Source organism: Misgurnus anguillicaudatus, chromosome 21 (genome assembly GCF_027580225.2).
Source record: "Misgurnus anguillicaudatus chromosome 21, ASM2758022v2, whole genome shotgun sequence".
Classification (NCBI taxonomy): Eukaryota; Metazoa; Chordata; class Actinopteri; order Cypriniformes; family Cobitidae; genus Misgurnus; species Misgurnus anguillicaudatus.
The window spans coordinates 34,280,463-34,299,541 of record NC_073357.2 but is presented as its reverse complement, the minus strand read 5'-3'; the positions used below and the strand labels follow the sequence as shown (position 1 = coordinate 34,299,541).

Here is a 19,079-nt window from a genome sequence, read left to right as displayed (position 1 = left end):
GGTGGGTAATAGGACTCACCGCTGAGCGCCGTCCCCATAGCTACAGCAGTCGCATACATGCGAGAGCAGCTCCTTTGAGGAAAGCAGTGTTGAGCTGATTTATCATTAAATGCAGTGCTTCCAAAAACACAATTTTAAAATGAGCACATCTATCTGGGCAAAGGATTCGCCATCAGAATGCGCTTAGTGATTCAAACAACCTGCTGCTGACCACGCCCTGTCTGCATCCTCGTGATGTTGATTCATGAGCTACCCTTTCAACTAATGCGGGGCCACTATCGATTTCCCACATATTTTGCTGCTTCCCGCTACCTGGCTCAAGACCTTGATATCCACAGGAGTACAAGCTGCTCTGCCTCTACACATCGCTTCACTAAAACCTTATATCATGTTTTGAGTAACTTCAAGAGAGTTCAGAGTTGAAACTCTAACTGGAAGAGCAACAATGGAAGCAACTTCTGACATACACCTGTAATTGACCTATGGCTAAGCCACCCCCCCAAACGCAATGAGCCAATCACAGAGCTAATCCAATACACTCAGACATTCTCTGCTTACACATCCAATGAAATGCATTGGAGTTAGTCAGTTTTCATTCGTTTTTATGTGTTTTTTCTTGTCATTTTAAGTTTAAAATGGTCAAACGGTGTGCATGGGTACATGCAACTCTGACACTAGGTATCCCGAGAGGCTGGCCGACGTTGTGTGTTTTTTACCCTTTCCCAAGTCACATTTCAACCAAGATAACGTTAAGTGTTTGCTCTGGATTAAGTTATGCAGTAGACCACAACACCAACTAAACGTGGATAAATTAAACAAGGATGTCTACAACTGTTCTAAGCTAAGTCAATAACATATTTAAAGTTATCTTTAACATCTCTAACGTAACGTTAGCCTAACATTAAAAAACGTTAACGTTAGCTTCTAGCTGCATTGTACATCATGTCACTTCATTAACGTATCTGTAAATAACAGAGATAACAAAATGTTATTTGTAATAGCAATGTTGTGCTGAATGATTCATGTAAATACTGTAGCACCAAACTAACGGAAAGGTACTCTTATTAAAGATGCAACTAGACCTGTACATATATATAATTTGATCATGATGGCAACGAGATGCGGTATACTGTGACCTGTACATTTTTGCCTGGAGCTGAACCTTCTCAACAATAAAATTATTAATATAACCCTCCAATGCATAGGCCCTTTTGGTGACTTCGAGATGATATATAGTCTTTCTGTTTCCAAAAATCATCAACTGCCTTCTGTAAAATATCTCCTACTGTGACAGCTGCCATAGCGCTCATCACAGAAAGTTGATTGTTTGTCCGAGTGAGTGGAGGGGGCGTGACTTAGCCAAAGTTCAATTGTATATCAGATGAACTCTACATCAATTCAGCAAGCTATGACACTGTTCAGCAAATGTAAACAACTAAAATCCAATCCACTTTATTTCTATAGCACATTTTACAAACACAAAGTTTTCAAAGTGCTGCACAAAAGACTCAGAACATACAAAACAATTAATAAATATAAAAAAATACAAAAGATAAAAATAATAAATACCACAAGGACCACACAACTCACGCGCAGTTAAAAGCCAAATAATAAAAATGAGTCTTTAGACGAGCCTTAAAACACTCAACTGTAGGAGCAGTTTGGACATGGAGGGGCAGAGCATTCCATAGTTTAGATCCAACCACAGAAAATGCCCTGTCCCCCCGAGTTTTAAGTCTTGACTTAGGGACTGCACGCTGTAGCTGGCCCTCTGACCTCAGTGTCCACGCTGGCATATAAATTTGGATGAGGTCTGAGATATTTGTTGAGGCCAGTCCATTTACAGCTTAAAAACAATAAAATCTTAAAATCAATCCTAAAACGAACAGGAAGCCAGTGCAATGAGGCAAGGATTGGAGTTATATGAGGGCGCTTTTTGGTTCCTGTTAAAAGACGTGCTGCAGAATTTTGGACTAACTATAAGCGTGAAAGTGTGTTTTGATTTATACCAGTATAAATTGCATTACAGTAGTCTAAACGAGAAGAAATAAAGGCATGTGTAACTTGTTTAAAATTGTTAAAAGAAAAAAACGGTTTAACTTTGGCTAGAAATGCTCTCTGACAACAAATGCAATGAGTTTGCAACCTTTTTCTCTGAGAAGATCAGTAATATCAGAATGACGATCAATACGGCCTCATACTGTACTGTGATCAGTCAGATATCATTGCAACAACCTCAGAAATTAGCCATTCTCCCAGAATTTGACATAATTGATATAAAAACCTTGGAAGAAACAGTACAACATCTTAAAGCATCAACTAGCAGCCTTGACACACTCCCCACATCTTTTCTCAAAAAGGTACTTAACTGCTTAGAAACTGACCTCTTAAAAATAGTAAATACCTCTGATCACAGGCACCTTTCCAGAGTCATTAAAAACAGCTGTTGTTAAGCCTCTCCTAAAAAAGAGTAACCTAGACAAAACCATACTTAGTAACTACAGACCAATCTCAAATCTTCCATTTATAGGCAAGATCATTGAAAAGGTGGTTTTTAATCAGCTGAACAAATTCTTAAACTCAAATGGCTATCTGGACAATTTTCAATCTGGTTTCCGTCAGCATCACAGCACAGAGACAGTGCTCATAAAGATAATAAATGATATTCGCTTAAACTCTGATTCAGGTAAAATATCAGTGCTGGTGCTACTAGATCTTAGTGCTGCCTTGACACAGTAGATCACACCATACTCTTACATAGACTGGAAAACTGGGTAGGGCTCTCTGGGATGGTCCTCAAATGGTTTAAATCATACCTACAAGGAAGAGGTTACTATGTGAACATAGGTAACCATAAATCGGACTGGACATCCAGGACATGTGGAGTCCCACAGGGTTCAATTCTAGCACCGCTTCTGTTTAATTTGTATATGCTCCCACTTGGTCAAATAATGAAAAAGAACCAAATTGCGTACCACAGCTATGCAGATGACACCCAGATATACTTAGCCCTGTCACCTAATGACTACAGCCCCATTGACTCTTTATGTAAATGCATTGATGAAATTAACTGTTGGATGCGTCAAAACTTCCTCCAGTTAAACAAAGACAAAACTGAAGTCATTGTATTTGGAAATAAAGATGAAACTCTCAAAGTTAACACATACCTTGACTCTAGGGGTCTAAAGACACAAAATAAAGTCAGAAATCTTGGTGTAATTTTAGAGTCTGACCTTAATTTCAGTAGTCATGTGAAAGCAATAAGCAAATCAGCTTACTACCATCTCAGAAATATTGCCAGAATTAGCTGTTTTGTCTCAAGACAGGACTTAGAGAAACTTGTTCATGCTTTCATCACCAGCAGGGTGGATTACTGCAATGGACTTCTTACTGGGATCCCCAAAAAGACCATTAGACAGCTGCAGCTAATACAAAACACTGCTGCCAGAATTCTGACCAGAACCAAAAAATCTGAGCACATTACTCCAATCCTCAGGTCCTTACACTGGCTTCCTGTTACATTTAGAATAGATTTTAAAGTATTGTTACTCGTTTATAAATCACTTCATGGCTTAGGACCCAAATACATAACAGATATGCTAACTGTATATAAACCTAAAAGATTACTCAGATCATTAGGATCCGGTCAGTTAGAAATCCCAAGGGTTCATTCAAAACAAGGTGCATCAGCATTTAGTTATTATGCCACCTCTAGCTGGAATCAGCTTCCAGAAGAGATCAGATGTGCTTCAACACTAAACACTTTTAAATCTAGATTAAAAACACATCTGTTTAACTTTGCATTTACTGAATGAGCACTGTGCTGCTTCACACTGACTGCACTTTTAACTCAAGTCACTTTTACTTCTGTTTTATTCTTTTTAACATTTTAAAGTGTTTTTATTGAAATCACATTTATTTTGTTTAATTGTCTTTGTTTTTATTGTGATTTTATTGTGTATCTATTATTTTTACATTTTCTTTTTTCTCTTTTATATATTGTTTTCTCATTTCTATGTAAAGCACTTTGAATGACCTCTGTGTATGAAATGTGCTATACAAATAAACTTGCCTTGCCTTGCCTTGCCTAAAAGGCAAACATGATAAAAACTGCATTTATGTGTTTGTTTAGATTAAAATCACTCCAAACGTCTCCAACCTAAATCTCTTTTCTTGGCTTGGACTACAACAAACACACTGATTGTAGGCAACAGTTTACTTTCTGGGATTGGTCATATAGAGAAGACCGACATTATCATAATTCTTCCCACTTCTGACTCACAGCCTGTAAGTTAACTCCTATTAGCAACCAAATCTTTCAAACATGGTAAGGAGCATCACATTTCCTGCTGACGTCAGAGGTATTCAGGCCAATCACAATGTACAGATTAGCTGGCCAATCAGAGGGACACAGAGCTTTTTCAAATCCGTGTGTTTCAGGAGCCACAAAAATGTACGGTATGTGGAATCTAACGTGTTTTTAACCATAAACCACGCAAACACATTGTATTATACCAAATATTTGGGGGGGGTCAATATGAGTCGATATTGCCAAACAAACTACGACTCTTCAGGTTATTTATTGAATGAATCGACTCTCCAGGTGTTTTCATCATGTATAAATAACATGGACCAGATATGGCGACCGATATGCAGAAAAGGCAATACAAAAACTCTACCTGCTGATATATTTTTAACACCACACTCCAGAAAACGTCATACCGGCCGGTCATTGGTGGTATCATCCCAGACCTCTGCTGGCACCTTGGGCTCTGGGAACAGTGGGATGTATTGTTAACACATGAAAGGCTGTCAGCGGAGGGGGGACAAGGGCTGGCACAGGAGAGCTGGGTGCAATGAATACCAAGCTTTCAGCTCATTTGTCACCACAACCCACACAGATCTGCTCCAGGGACTGCACGCCTGTCCTCCCTACTCAGACCTGCCACGGGCTCTTCATGCAACACCGTCAGACAATGCAGTGAGGAGCTGGAGCCCCATGAATGCAAGTCCATGAATGTGGTTGGGTTATTTTTATATTTTTGGGGACGGTAGCAGGTTTAAATATGGTGGAGCTTTTAATGTGCAAGTGACTGCTTTCATAATGAATTCTGAGAATGAAAGCTGTAATTATTGTCTTTGCATTTATGAAAATAATAAACTGATAAATCTAGCCACTGGGTGTTAAATAACACATACATTTAATTCCACTTTGAAACTTGACTGAAAGGGTTTGTGACAAGCGTCTGGCAGTGCGAGCGACAGACCTGAACCTATTTAAGCAAAGATAATATTGACTAAACAGTATTCATTTGCATTTTGAAATGCATTTGCTTTAAAGCAATCTGAAAAATCATCACATACATCAAACATGTTGCCTTGTGCATGTCAACTGAGATAAATAAAGGGAATCTAGATTTAATCAGACACAACATGGGTTATGAAAGAAAAAGACTGTGATGTGGTTACACAGAGGTCCTCTCATTAACCTCTAAATGGAACTGCAGATACCAATCTGCATGCATGCAACCAGCTGTACAGAAAAAGATCATATTTTTAATTCATCCAACACTTTATGTGAGCAATAAACCAAAATCCATAAATCAACGCTTCCGCTGATGGTGAAGTTTTATTAAAGATTATAAAATCAAGCATTCAGAATAATAAGCACCAATGAATCACAGACAACAACATTAAGATCAAAAAGATCAGTATATACCGCAAGACCAGTTTTATTCTGTTTTTAGCGCATATGCAAATCTACTTACAGGCTTGATACAAAAACTACACGGTTCAGGCGTTCTCATTTATAGGTGTTGCCACACTCGAGAACATAGCATGACCTGCCAAAAGCAGAACAAAAAAAATAGTACCAGCCTACTGCCAAGGAGATTTGCTGTCCTCTGGGCAGAAATGAGACACAGTCCATGTGTTTGAGCTCAGGTGTGTCAGCTCTAACTAAACTCCTGACAGTTGCAGTCCTCTGACTGGCTGATCAGGTGGGAAATGAATCAAGGGCAATCAACTGCTTCAAGTGGAGCTCAGACTTTTCGCTCACACCGGACGTGGCAGCAAAAGGATGGGTGGAAGTTAATGAAAGAAATAACCGGATAATAGGAAAACACACTAATCGCCTCAGTTGCTGTATGAAACTACATTATTAAGCTCATTAAAGAGAAAGAAATTGCAGACTAGGCTACTGTGCCTACTGGAGCCCATCAGAGGGATTCCCCCCATGGAACAAATGCAGTCCATAATAAGCACTGTTGACAGGCTAATAATACTGCACTGGATGTAATTTAGTCCAATTCTCATTAGAAAGAGAGCGCGGGAGAACTCCCATATCAACTAAACGGCAGTTATAGATAACGTGCACACACTGACAAAAAATCAGCACTGGTCAGGTTATAAAATTATGCTTTCATTTTGATGTAATATTACATGCATGAGGCTGAAGAGCAGAAGATGGGATGCATAAAGACAAGCCACACTGTAGGTTCGAACTGGGTCTTCAACAGGACAGGTGGCTTCAGCAAGATGATCAAATGGCACTTTTCCATCGCATAGTACCCCACGGTTTTGTTTGGGTCAGGTCGGGTCAGCTCACCTCACCTCACTTTGGATGGGTTAGCTTTTCTATCGAGTTTAGTTACACTTCGCAGTGGGAGGGATTATAGGCGTGTCGTTATATTTGCGCTGCCTACTGCTGTGACATCATACAAGTGAGAGCGTTGTTGTACATACATTCATTTATTTCTCAGTCCGCCACAATTGACCACCACAAATATATGTTTGAACATCGCGTTTATCACTACCTCTGTCTCACATGCCAGTTTCTGTACAAACACCCGCGGCATCGGTCGACGCACTGCGCTGAGCCTCATTTAAGTTGCATTTAAGCATATATGTGAAAGTTTAATTCAATTCAATTTTATTTTATTTATATAGCGCTTTTCACAAGTGTTAATTGTTGCAAAGCAGCTTTACATAAGATGATGTAGAGGAGAACACAGAAAATCAATAGATAATATAAGAAGTAGAGATAGTGGTTAAACCGTACAAGCGAGCATATTAATAATGTAACGTATACAGTAAAGTGCTAAGTTAAGCCAAAGTTGGCTGACTCTCCCTGGGACGAAAAAACCCCCTAGGAGAAAACCCAATGGGAAAAACTCCTAGAAGGACAAAAACCCTTGGGAGGAATTAATATATATTTATATATATATATATATATATATATATATATATATATATATATATATATATATAGATACGGTAGGGATAGGAGGCAGGTAAGCGAATTAAACTGGTTTAGCCGGTGGTCGTTGGTCGGAAAGTGCGCGTTGCGAATGTGCCGCCACAAACTGCAAGTCTGGAAAAAATTTGGATGGTGTTCCTGATTTTCAACCCGTGTATGTTTTTCATCGCTAAAAGGGAGTTTGGAAACTTATTGCAGAGCACAGATGACAACATGTTTGCTCCAGACAGCGCAAGCTAGCATGAAGGTAAAGCTAATCTTTTACATTATAGCGATGACGCTGGTAGTGACGATTCTCTCAGACCAATCAGTAGCTGCGTTTACATGGACATTTGTAATCCGTTTAAATGATCAATCTGAATAAAAATGCTCCATGTAAACACCTCAATCGGACTAAAAAGTGCCAATCTGATTAAAAATCTAATCCGCTTGTTAGGGGTGGTTTATACCTTTTGTAATCCGCTCAAAAGGACATGTATACACTTGATCGGATGGATAACTGAAACTGGGACGCTCTGCGCATGTGCCATCTTTTCTTTTTTTAATGGCGGTTGGCAAACCCACCGAAAGGCGCATTTCCGCCACCTGCAGGACGGGAGTGTTGAGCATATTCACACGTGCAATGACGTAGAATTGCCGTAATGACATGTGACGCAAATATTTGAGTTTGTTTTGTTGAAGGAAGTCACAAGAAGTGATTGTCTTGTTAATCTTGTTCCTATTATCCTTCAATTCCCCATAAAGTGATACAAGACATCGTTGTCTGGTCAGTCCATGATTTATTCTCTGATCCACAAACGCGTGTGTTTGGACTCGCTCTCGCGAACGGTCTCTGCAGCACCGCGTGAAGTAAAATAAGCTTTTTGGGCACACATGAATGGGTGTTTTTGCTGCTGCTTTATAATCAGCTGAGGCACAAAGCAAATCTTGAAACAGCGTGGAACTATATTTGTGTAATGTGCGCATGTCAAATGATCAAATCTGATGTAAATCATGTGTCATATAAACACGCACATCAATCCGATCACATTATTAAGTGTTTATGTAAACGCTATGATAGGATTTACTAATCGGAAGGATTTTAATCCGATGGAGGCAAAATGTGTCCATGTAAACGTAGCTAGTGATCTAAAGTGTTTCAGCATCACGTCTTTGTATTAGCTCAGGTCGCTTGGAACCCCGCCCGAGGTGGTACTAAAAAAAAGTATCAGGTACTACGTGGAAAAGCTCACAAAAGTAAGCTAACCCAAACCAAACCGTGGGGCACTATGCAATAGAAAAGCGCCAAAAGAGAAGGTGTGGCAAAGGTGTCATCTGGGCTGTAATTAACCATCTAGTCAACATATCTGTCACATCAACAGAAGTAGAGACCCAAGGAACAATGACAAAGAAAGAAGGAAAAGTAAGAAGGAAAAGCAAGCAAGCAAGCAAGAAAGGATTATTGTTCTACGGAAAAGAATACATATAGAGGGTTAGGAGAAACAGCAACGCTTGCCTGACCTGTTTTATACACCACATTGGTATTGTGACAAGTGTCTCATTGTTTCGCTCTTCACACAGTGTATGAAGGGCATCCAACACTATGAGAAGCTGTGCTGGGAAATAATATATCATACAAATTTACATTTTTATGCATTTGTCAATATCCAAAGTGACCTACTGTACAAGTGGGGTATATACATTTTAATAAATCTCTACATTCACTAAGAATCTAACCCATGACACTGCCACTGCAGACATCTCATATTAAAAACTTTATTACAGACATTTAATGATGACAGCATGATGGTAAATTATGACGGCACATTAAAAATAAATCCCAAACTGACCAAAGCAAATTTACTGGTCAATGCCTTATTTAAATGAAATGGGTATATCTCTTCCTGCAGTGGGTGAGGAGAAATTGCTTTAAAGCTAATGCCCGTCATCCAATTCATCAGCAGCCAGGGGATTATAGCCGTTATATTACCAAAAAGCTTACGATCATAGGGCCGGGGATTAAAAGCTTCTTATCAAATGAATGAGAAACTTCTTATCAAATGAATGAGAAGCAGACAGAGTCCTTACGATTCAACACACACTTCATAAACACTGCTGAGACTGAAAGTGATTTAGAAAACGACAAACGCATTCGTTTGCAAAGGACGCTGGCTTTTACCAGCAACATACGTGACAAGGACAGTTGTTGAACAGAGTTCAACTTCATGCAAATGATCAGCGATTATGCATCCATAATCAAAGGGAGGTCAAAGACGCATGCACCTTTTCCCACTAACAGAGACTCAGCAACCTGATTGCTTTTAGTATAATTGAGACATCATGGCTGGAGAAAGGACAAAAAGAGCAGATGAAGCTACAGTAGATGAAGCATGTAAAACAGGATAAAGGGAAAAAAGGATAGAGCGCTTTCTCTGAATGAGAGAAGATTCATTATAGTCTCCTGCATGGATGACTTGAAAAGATATGAGGCTTAAGCTTACTCAGACCCCATCATCCCATTTACACCCTCTCTTGGTAGCCTAGCTATTATTTGCTGATTGACTAATAGGTCCTCTACTAACTTATGCCTATACCTATCTCCTGCAGAATGGCTTATTATGTAACTGAGAGGTTGTTTACACCTGGTATTAAGATGCATTTTGGTAAATCGGATCACAAGTGGACAACGCTAAAAGCGGGTGTAAACAGAGACAGTCAAAAACGCATTCAATTGGATTGCTTTTGTGGTGCAGGAGCGCATGTGGTTGAATGCGTTTAAACAGCAAAACAAAAGTCTGCCTACTCTCAACTTATTGATCTAATGTGATGTACGAGCACAATGTTTTTCCACTGGACCTGACGTTAGGGTGGCCATTCGTGCCAGTTCCGCCGAACACGTCCCGAACATGTTTTCGGGTTCGTTCTCCGGAAGTCGCGTTGCTCGACCGCATACGTCATCGAGGTTCTCACATTTCAGTTAAAATACATTAGAAAACTAGGATTTATTTCTTTTAAGACATACAATCATTGTAGTTTCATTCTTACCTTGAAATGTAACGGTTGCTTTTCTGAAATTAAACCCAAATATTAAACCTTGATGATGTATGCGGTCGACCAACGCGACTTCCGGAGAGTGTCTTTTGGCTTTCATTGATAAAACTGAAGCGGCTGCTCCCCGCCTCTTTCATTTTTGTTTCTTTTTGCTAGCGTGTGAAAGTTGCGCGAGCTTGCACTGGAATATCAAGGAAAGCTCTTAAATATATATGCGCAAAACGTTGTGCAACCTGTTTACCAACAACATAAGCATTTCTCCCTTTCACTCGCCAACAGGCCACCCAGAAGCGGTAAACGTGATGTGTCTCTCTCCTTCACTTGTGATCCAATCAACCAAAACACATCTTAATACCAGGTAAAAACAGCCCCTTACATCTGTAGGTAAATTAAGCTTTGTCAGTAACGAGTGTATCCAATCAGTAGTGATTTTGTTGGCTGTTATCTTTAACATTTGTAACTAGCAGCACTGAATCTTGTTCTTACCCAGCTCCATTCACCAGAGAATGTCTGACTGTGCTGTCATTGCATTATATGCCACAAGTCCTCTGCGCAGTTTCATTTAGGGATCTGCTTTTACGAGGAGCCCATCATACCTGAAAGAGAAGCAGAAAGGAAAGAGTCATCAAGGTTACAATTTTATGCAAATGGGAATTTTTGTATTCTGTTCCGGGTCAATTTGAACAGTTTTATAACAGGGTAAAAATGCTTCTCCTCAATCTTTGAGTACTGAAAAAACTTTTACAGAGACAGATGGTAAAAGTGAGCTATAATTTCTAATTACAATGTATATGAAATACAGTGATGAGGAAAGTTACTTTTATACGTAATGCATTACAATATTAAGTTACTCCCCAAAAAAGTAACTAATTGCACTACTTTTATGTTACTTTTTCCTACTTTGCTGAGGCTTGATCTCTTTCAGGTCTTGCAGGTGGCTTTTACGACTAAGAAGTTCTGCATTCAGAAATTGCATATTTCCATCGCAAAAATGTCAAGCCCTGGCCTGCCATCTCAGTTTCTGACTGAAACTGTTCCTGCTCAGGCACTCATGCATAAAGTGCGTAAATCTACGTTAATACATTCAGTTTAGTGCATTACATTGTTTTTTTTACATCTAATTAATTAAACTGAAAAGTAACTTTTTTCAAAAAGAACTCAAATATTAATATGTACATTTATTAAGTAATGCGTTACTTTACTCGTAACTTCAGAAAAGTAATATTATTACGTAATTAACCTTACTAGTAATGCATTACCCCCAACACTGATGAAATACTATGAAGTTATCTTTTTCTTCCAGACATTTTGTCACTTTTTCTCAATTAAGGCCATGAACATGCATGCAAAGTTAGGATACACTGACGTGTTTTACACAAATATTGATTATTTTTTTCGATTTTGATGTTCATGAGTCTATTTGACCCATATTTTTTGTTCCAAGAAAACTGTGTAGACACAAATTAAATACATTTATTGCTTATACGTTTTACTACCTTGAAAAGGGAAAAGTGAGCCGTTACTCACTATTTTTAGTACTGATAAAGACTTTCTTAGACAAAGAAAAGTGAGCTATCATTTATATTTTCAATGTATATGAAAAAATATGTAAAGCAGATGAATTCAGACCTACAGAAAATTCAAAGGTGAATACAGGTGATGCCAGTTGTGCCCCACAAAAAATGACTTCAAAACAAGCACCATTTGTTAAAAAGCAAGAAGGCAGAAAGCACATGCTTGATGCACATCTTGTAAAACAGTGATTTCTGCACAATGAGCCTCAAAAACAAAAGATGAGCCTGTTTAGGAAATAGCAATAGCAATATTAAAGGCACAGTCTACTCATTTTCAATATTAAAATATGTTATTACCTTAACTAAGAATTGTTGATACATCCCTCTATCATCTGTTTGCGTGCACGTAAGCGCTGGAGCGCGCTGCGATGCTTCGATAGCATTTAGCTTAGCCCCATTCATTCAATGGTACCATTCAGAGATAAAGTTAGAAGTGACCAAACACATCAACTTTTTTCCTATTTAAGACGTGTAGTTATACGAGCAAGTTTGGTGGTACAAAATAAAACGTATCGCTTTTCTAAGCGGATTTAAAAGAGGAGCTATATTTTGTGGCGTGGTGGCACTTTTGGGAGTACTTCGACTCGGCGCAGTAACACCCTCCCTCTCCCATTATGAGAGGGAGAAGGGGAGCAGACTTTTCAGGCGAGTCGAAGTACTCCCAAAAGTGCTATTACGCCATAAAATATAGTTCCTCTTTTAAATCCGCTTAGAAAAGCGCTACGTTTTATTTTGTACCACCAAACTTGCTCGTATAACTACTCGTCTTAAATAGGAAAAACGTTGATGTGTTTGGTCACTTCTAATTTAATCTCTGAATGGTACCATTGAATGAATGGGGCTAAGCTAAATGCTATCGAAGCGTCGCAGCGCGCTCCAGCGCTTACGTGCACGCACACAGATGATAGAGGGATGTATCAACAATTCTTAGTTAAGGGAATAACATATTTTAATATTGAAAATGAGTAGACTATTCCTTTAAGAAACTTTGTGTTTTATTAAGCATACTGACCAAACCAGTTTTCTGCAACATGAGGACCAAGTTATCAAAGAGCCCTTATCTCTCCTAATATTGCGGCACAATTTAAGATAGCATCTATTAACAAGTTTGCTTGTTGTCCCGTTTGGGACATATCCTCTCTTTGATGAAACATCTGATTATTTAACAGCAAAGGCTACAACAGGATCAACAGGAGACCAGGTTACACAAACCACAGCTGAAATCAGATATCAGCTGATGGGCGATTTGGTTAAGGTAGTTTTGCTGTAGGATGTAGTGTTTGAAGCAATCCTAATTGCCTAGTTATCCATAAAGGACATTTTTTGCGTCGAATATAAAATTGCCACGACACATTGGGCCTGGACCGCTTTAACGTCAAGGCACACTGACTTACAAGCTGTAAATAGACCATAAAAGATGGAAGAGAAACAAATACATATTAGTAATTGCACTCATGATGAATTTACAGGCTTGTCGACAACCCAGTCATTAATGTAGTGACGATCCATCAGCCGCAGTGTGTGTGGAGAGTGACTGCGGCTCTTCACCCCACAATTAATCTCCCCCATAACAGTCTTCCAGCACCCGAGGAGATGCTTGTTAAATTAAAAACTGCACTAAATCACACTGCGAAGATGGTATTGATCTTTTTATAAAATAGGCGTATTGACAAAGCGGTTAAATTAGATATCAGTAAGTTTATAACAGTCCATGGGATACGAGACTCATTGACAAGGGCCCCATTTGTCACAACATGACAATATTATGAGGTATGAAAAGAATAGTACACCAGCCATGATTAGACAAGTGTGGATAATTGATGATTCAGGCAGACAGACCTATAAAAAAGCAACTTAAGCAACACAAACCCAAAGTGTGTGCACTGAACAACAGAGGAAAACGCTCACGAAACAGACGTTGAAAAATGATTTACTGTTGTAGTAAAAGAGGGGACAGTAATGATGGTGCTTACAATATTTTATTGTAAAGTCAACAAAAATCTTAGAGATGGAGACCCCCATTACTTACGATACAGATTTAGTCGTAAATTATTATCATATGTAGAAACCAATCGTAAACCGTTTAAAATGTTCTTGTTTTATTGTATACTTGTATATATGAAGTGCTCAGATGCAAAACCTGCCAAGTCTGTCTGGCATAATTTCTTGTAAATTAGCATTTTTTTTCCAGACTCTTAATGGATTCTGCCTAAAAACCGATATTAATGAATAGCCTAAGGGTGGGATTATCTTATTTTTAAAGGTGGCGGCAGTTAGCAGCATTTGCATCTGAACTCTTCATATACAAGATGATTTGTATGTTACTGATTCTCTTTCTGAGAGTCTCAGCTGTAGTTAACACCTTATTTAGGTGCGACTGTCTGCAGGGTATTGTCTGCAGTTACTATTAAAAGCCTTGTCTTTCATGCCTACTTTATCACTCAAATCACAGGTGCTCTGTGGGACGGCTCTGCCGATTCAGGAAGTGTGACATTATCCTTTTCAGTCACCCCAGCGGCAATCGAATGAGGAATGAGATCATGAGCAAAGCTCATTGTGCCATTGCAACGTGTACAGACCAGGTTCCCTCAGTTTTAGGCGCACATGTGAGACCTTTGGCTATATTTAAATGACAACAATGAAGTGAAATCCTGAAAAGATATTCTCTTGCAATTATCCACCATTTCACAAACACATAAAAGATCAAGCAGTTTTGTTTAGAGAGACCAGGGCTCGACATTAAGGCTTGTCCGCTTGTCCGGGACAAGTGGATTTTTTCTAGGACAAGTGTAAGAGAAAATTAGTTGTCCGACTGGACAAGTTAAATTTAAACAATGTTACTTAACGTTATGTGCCGTTAACGACAGAGCAGAACGCGCAGCGCAAACACCGAGCAGAATATTGAACAGAGAGCGCGCCGACACACACACTCGTTTACATTACTGTTATTGTTACTAAACAAGCTGCACGCGCATTAAACCTGAAGGACGAACGCTGAGGGGCGGGAGTCGCAGGACGGTGTGGAGTGGAGAGTGATGTTTCTTCAGGCTCCGGCATGAATAATAACTGACAGGCACTTCAACCGCGTTTTCATCACTGTGTGTCAAAGCGATTTAAGTCCGTATTTTTCTCTTCTAAAGTTCGGTAAAAACACATAATGTGCAAAAATCTTGTTTAAGAATCTGTTTTATAATGAGAATCTCTCTTTCAGCGCGCATGTGTGTGTGCTGCACGACAGCTGATTTGAATCTGACAAGAGTTCGTCACTGTACATTAAAATCCCACACAAGCATTACAGCGTAAATGCTAGAATTAAGATTGATTTTATATATAACAGATAATCTAGATACATTTACCCTAATACGTTTTTTAAAACATGGTAATGTTTTAATGTTTTGCTTTAGTGTTTTAATGGCAGACAATCATTGAAATGTGGGCAGCAGATATAGCATCCTTCTTCAGAAAGAGTAACAAGAAGCAGCCCCAAATGAATCTTAGTAAAATACATTTCAGTGGCCTACAAAATTCACATGATTTTCTGGTCTCTATAGTTTTTTCAGCAATGGGAGATATAAATCCTGGTTTCAAAGTAAATTTCAAAAGTTTTATTTGATTAAATAGTTAAAAAAAACATGAGGTTGAATTATGACTATAAATTGTATGTTAATCTCAATTCATTTTAATTAAAATTAAAGTATTGTAGCAATTATATGTAATACATTATTCTGATTAACACACCTATAATACTTAAAAGTATTTTAAGGTTGGATGATAGAGATTTTTTATGCCACCCCAGAGTAACTGCTGGCCCCTGCCTGGCCACCCCTATGAAAAATCCCTGGCTCCGCCACTGATTAGCAAAACACAAAAATCCATAATATTATAAATCTTTACCCGGACAAGTGACTTTTGTGCATGGACAAGTGAAACACAAATTTACTTGTCCGAAGGACAAGTTCCTCAAAAAGTTAATGTCAAGCCCTGGAGACGATGAAGTAGGTTTATTACTACAAGTGACCTTGGACTATAATAGGCTAACATTTTGTAAACTTTGTTGGAGAAGCATTAATAAACTTTTTAAACCATTATTAAAGATTTGCATTTACCAGATTATAAAATGTCATTATTAAAAACTTGTACTTTGAAACCCACCTTCGAAAGTTGCCGTTTTCAGGACCATGAGCAGTCAAACCTTGTAAAAAAATCCTGTTTATAGTTTAAATCGTTGTCCTGTAAACGCATTATATGAGATGGCCTCCGAGGAGGTGTGTAACCAAGTACTGGCAAAATACATGACAAATTGTAAACAGTGGTCCCCACAATTATGTCCCAAAAAGTATTGGCAAGAAATCATTCAAGTTGAAGGACTTTGTAGGACTTACAAGCTCTTAAAGGTAAAAAAACAGCCTCAAGGACCTATTACACACACACACGCGCGTGCATGCACACGTGTATATTCTTAAGATAATTGCACACTAAAACACATTCCTAATACCTTCTGAATGAAGCCTGCATTTAACACGTCCACACACGTAATGCCATTACTGCCTTTGCGGCGGTGTATATTGCCTCCACGAGGCAATTCTTTTGCGTGACTGTGCACATCCAAATACATTGTCAGTAAACGCATTTTTTGCACACAGTGCCTCAATCCCGTTAGATGAACATGAATGTTGGCTGAGCAGACACACCTGTATGCTGATCAGTTTGTAAAGAACTTTAAATGATGATAAAACCACATATGGGTGATTCTCGCAAAATTATACTTATGAGATGTCATGAAACATTTTGATAAAAAAAAGTAAATGCAAGTAAGAGTATCAAAATAAGAAGCATACATGTGCAAATATTACATGAAGAGGTGTTTGTACATGATTTCAAGTGACATCTTACGAACCAATTTTGTTGTTTTTTCCACATTTAAGGGGAAATTTTTCATTACCGCAATGTGTCCATGACTGGATTTGGGTTCTTTGACATGGAAATATTTATAATTAAAAAATCTTTAAAAAAAAAGCTTCAGTGCGTGTTATACTATAAACATTTACAGTAAGGAAACATGTGGTATTTGGTGATCATTGGTAAATGTAGAGACAATAATAAGGAATATAAATGTGTCCAAGAAAATTTTTCTCATCCTCCGCAACAATTTTCAACCATTGTTTAAGCCGTCAATGAACTAACATTTAAAAAAAAATTGTTGGAAGGGACATAATTGACTGTGACACTCAAGATGGCTACCAGGTATGCAATTCTTATTTTTTCTCTCCAGATAAAAGTTGAAATTTTGTATGTTATAGTACCTAGACAACTTTTTAGTTCTCATTACCGAAACATGAGTTTGTAAATGCATATATTTAATCATGTTGCAGTAATGATAATATTGGATAATGATAATCTAAAAAATATAAATAAAAGAGAAAGAGAGAGCGAGATAATATTTTAGTCTATGTGGCAGATCCCTCAGGTCAATTCTTTCACAGGAATGTCCATATGGACTTAAGTTTTACTACACACCCACCGTTGCACACCTATACACACAAGAGCTTACAAACTAAGGCAATTAAAAGCCTCACAGCATAAGCCTTAAACAAATCTCACAAGAACATCGAATGAACGGACAAAAACAGACAAGATCTTAAATGCACCATATATACGTAAGATTTTGGATTCAAATAACAATAAATCACTAGCATTCAGAGCAATATTAACCAGTATAATGTCCTTCCTTTTTGCGTCTCGTGCGTCTTCTAGCATAGGTGTGTTCAACTTCATGCACCAAAGTGCAAACCGATTGGTATATGACACCAAAGTATTGCAAGAACTCATAATCGATTATTATCTATTTTATCGATTAGTTGTTGCAGCCCTACAAATATATTTTATTACATCATCATCCATGAACATGATTTATAAGTCCAATCAAAATTGACTTCCATCAGTAGAGCAGGTGAAGACGACAACTCCCATCATTCCTAGCTCTTTCACAATGACATCAAGTCATCCCTTAGTTATTGTTTTCCGACATCAAGCATAGAAAATGACATATTGTGCCATTAAAGAGCAGAAGAGAAGGTATAAAAGAAAAGAGAGAGAAAGAGAAGAGGTCTTTCCTAACAATATCACATCGGCAAAGCAATTTAATTTTTCCCTCTGTAGAGATAAAAAACAAACTCACTCCACTTCCTGCAGCATTATCTGATCTATTTTCCCAAACATACCATTACAGACTCAGCCAAAAGCACTCAGACTCTAATCAGACCAGACAGAAACAAAAGATTCATAGAGACAGACAGAGAAAGAAAACTGCCTACACGTACACCCTCTACAAAAGAGACTATGATGCTTTTTTGAACAAAGCAACATCCAAAAGTCCTTGGTGAGCAAGTTCACAATGAGCCGAATTTTGGTGTCCATTACGAGAGAATATAGGAAGAGGCAGCACACAAACAGGAAATCATCTCACACATCACCTCCCCATCATTAATGGAGGTATTTCGGCTTTAGATGAGAGAAGAGAAAAGGGACAGTACCAGAAAGAAGCTAAGGGTGCACTCACACTATTCAAACCAAACCGCGCCCGGGCGCGTTTAACCCCCAAAGCCAGGTTTGTTTGACTAGTGGTTAATCGCGACCTGTCCGGCTTGCAGAGGTAGGCTCGAGCGCGGTTTACTTGGGCTCAGGTCTCATTTGTATGGTGTCACAACAGTAGACAGCTTAAATATAATATAACGACAAGCCTATAATCCCTCCCACTCCGAAGTGTTACTAAACTCAATGGAAAAGCTAACCAAGTGTGGTGAGCTGACCCGACCTGAAACAAACCAAACTGCGGGGTACTATGCAATGGAAAAGCACCAAAACTACCGTGTAAGTGCGTGCTTCTGGGGGAGGGGGCACAATCGCACTGAGGCACGGTTTGGTTTGGACAGTGCGAGTACGCTCCTAGACGAGCACTTGATAACATCTTATCAGTTATCGGATGTGCACTTGAAAGGATTCCATTCTTAAGGTAGGTTGCCAGATTCATTGCCTGTGAGGATGAACCAGAACATCTTAAAATCTGATAGGGCCAAATCTAAAGGTCTTTTGTTAAAATAGAAACTGAGGACAAACACAGTTTGAAAACAGACCCTCTTAGTCTGTGCAAAAAAATGTTTTTGTGCAAAACTGCTTTACGGCCCCACGTCCACCCCAGACGATATTAAAAACACAGA

The 19,079-nt window shown here is 38.6% G+C and overlaps 1 protein-coding gene across 1 annotated transcript in view; it reads right to left on the bottom strand.

Moving 5' to 3' along the window:
• The window catches only part of glceb (glucuronic acid epimerase b), a 63,870-nt gene that overhangs the window by 22,441 nt on the left and 22,350 nt on the right, over window positions 1-19,079 (bottom strand). Inside the window, exon 2 of the mRNA XM_055203973.2 lies at window positions 10,775-10,884. The gene's annotated coding sequence lies outside the window, so the exon portion shown is untranslated. The remainder of the gene's footprint in view (window positions 1-10,774; window positions 10,885-19,079) is intronic.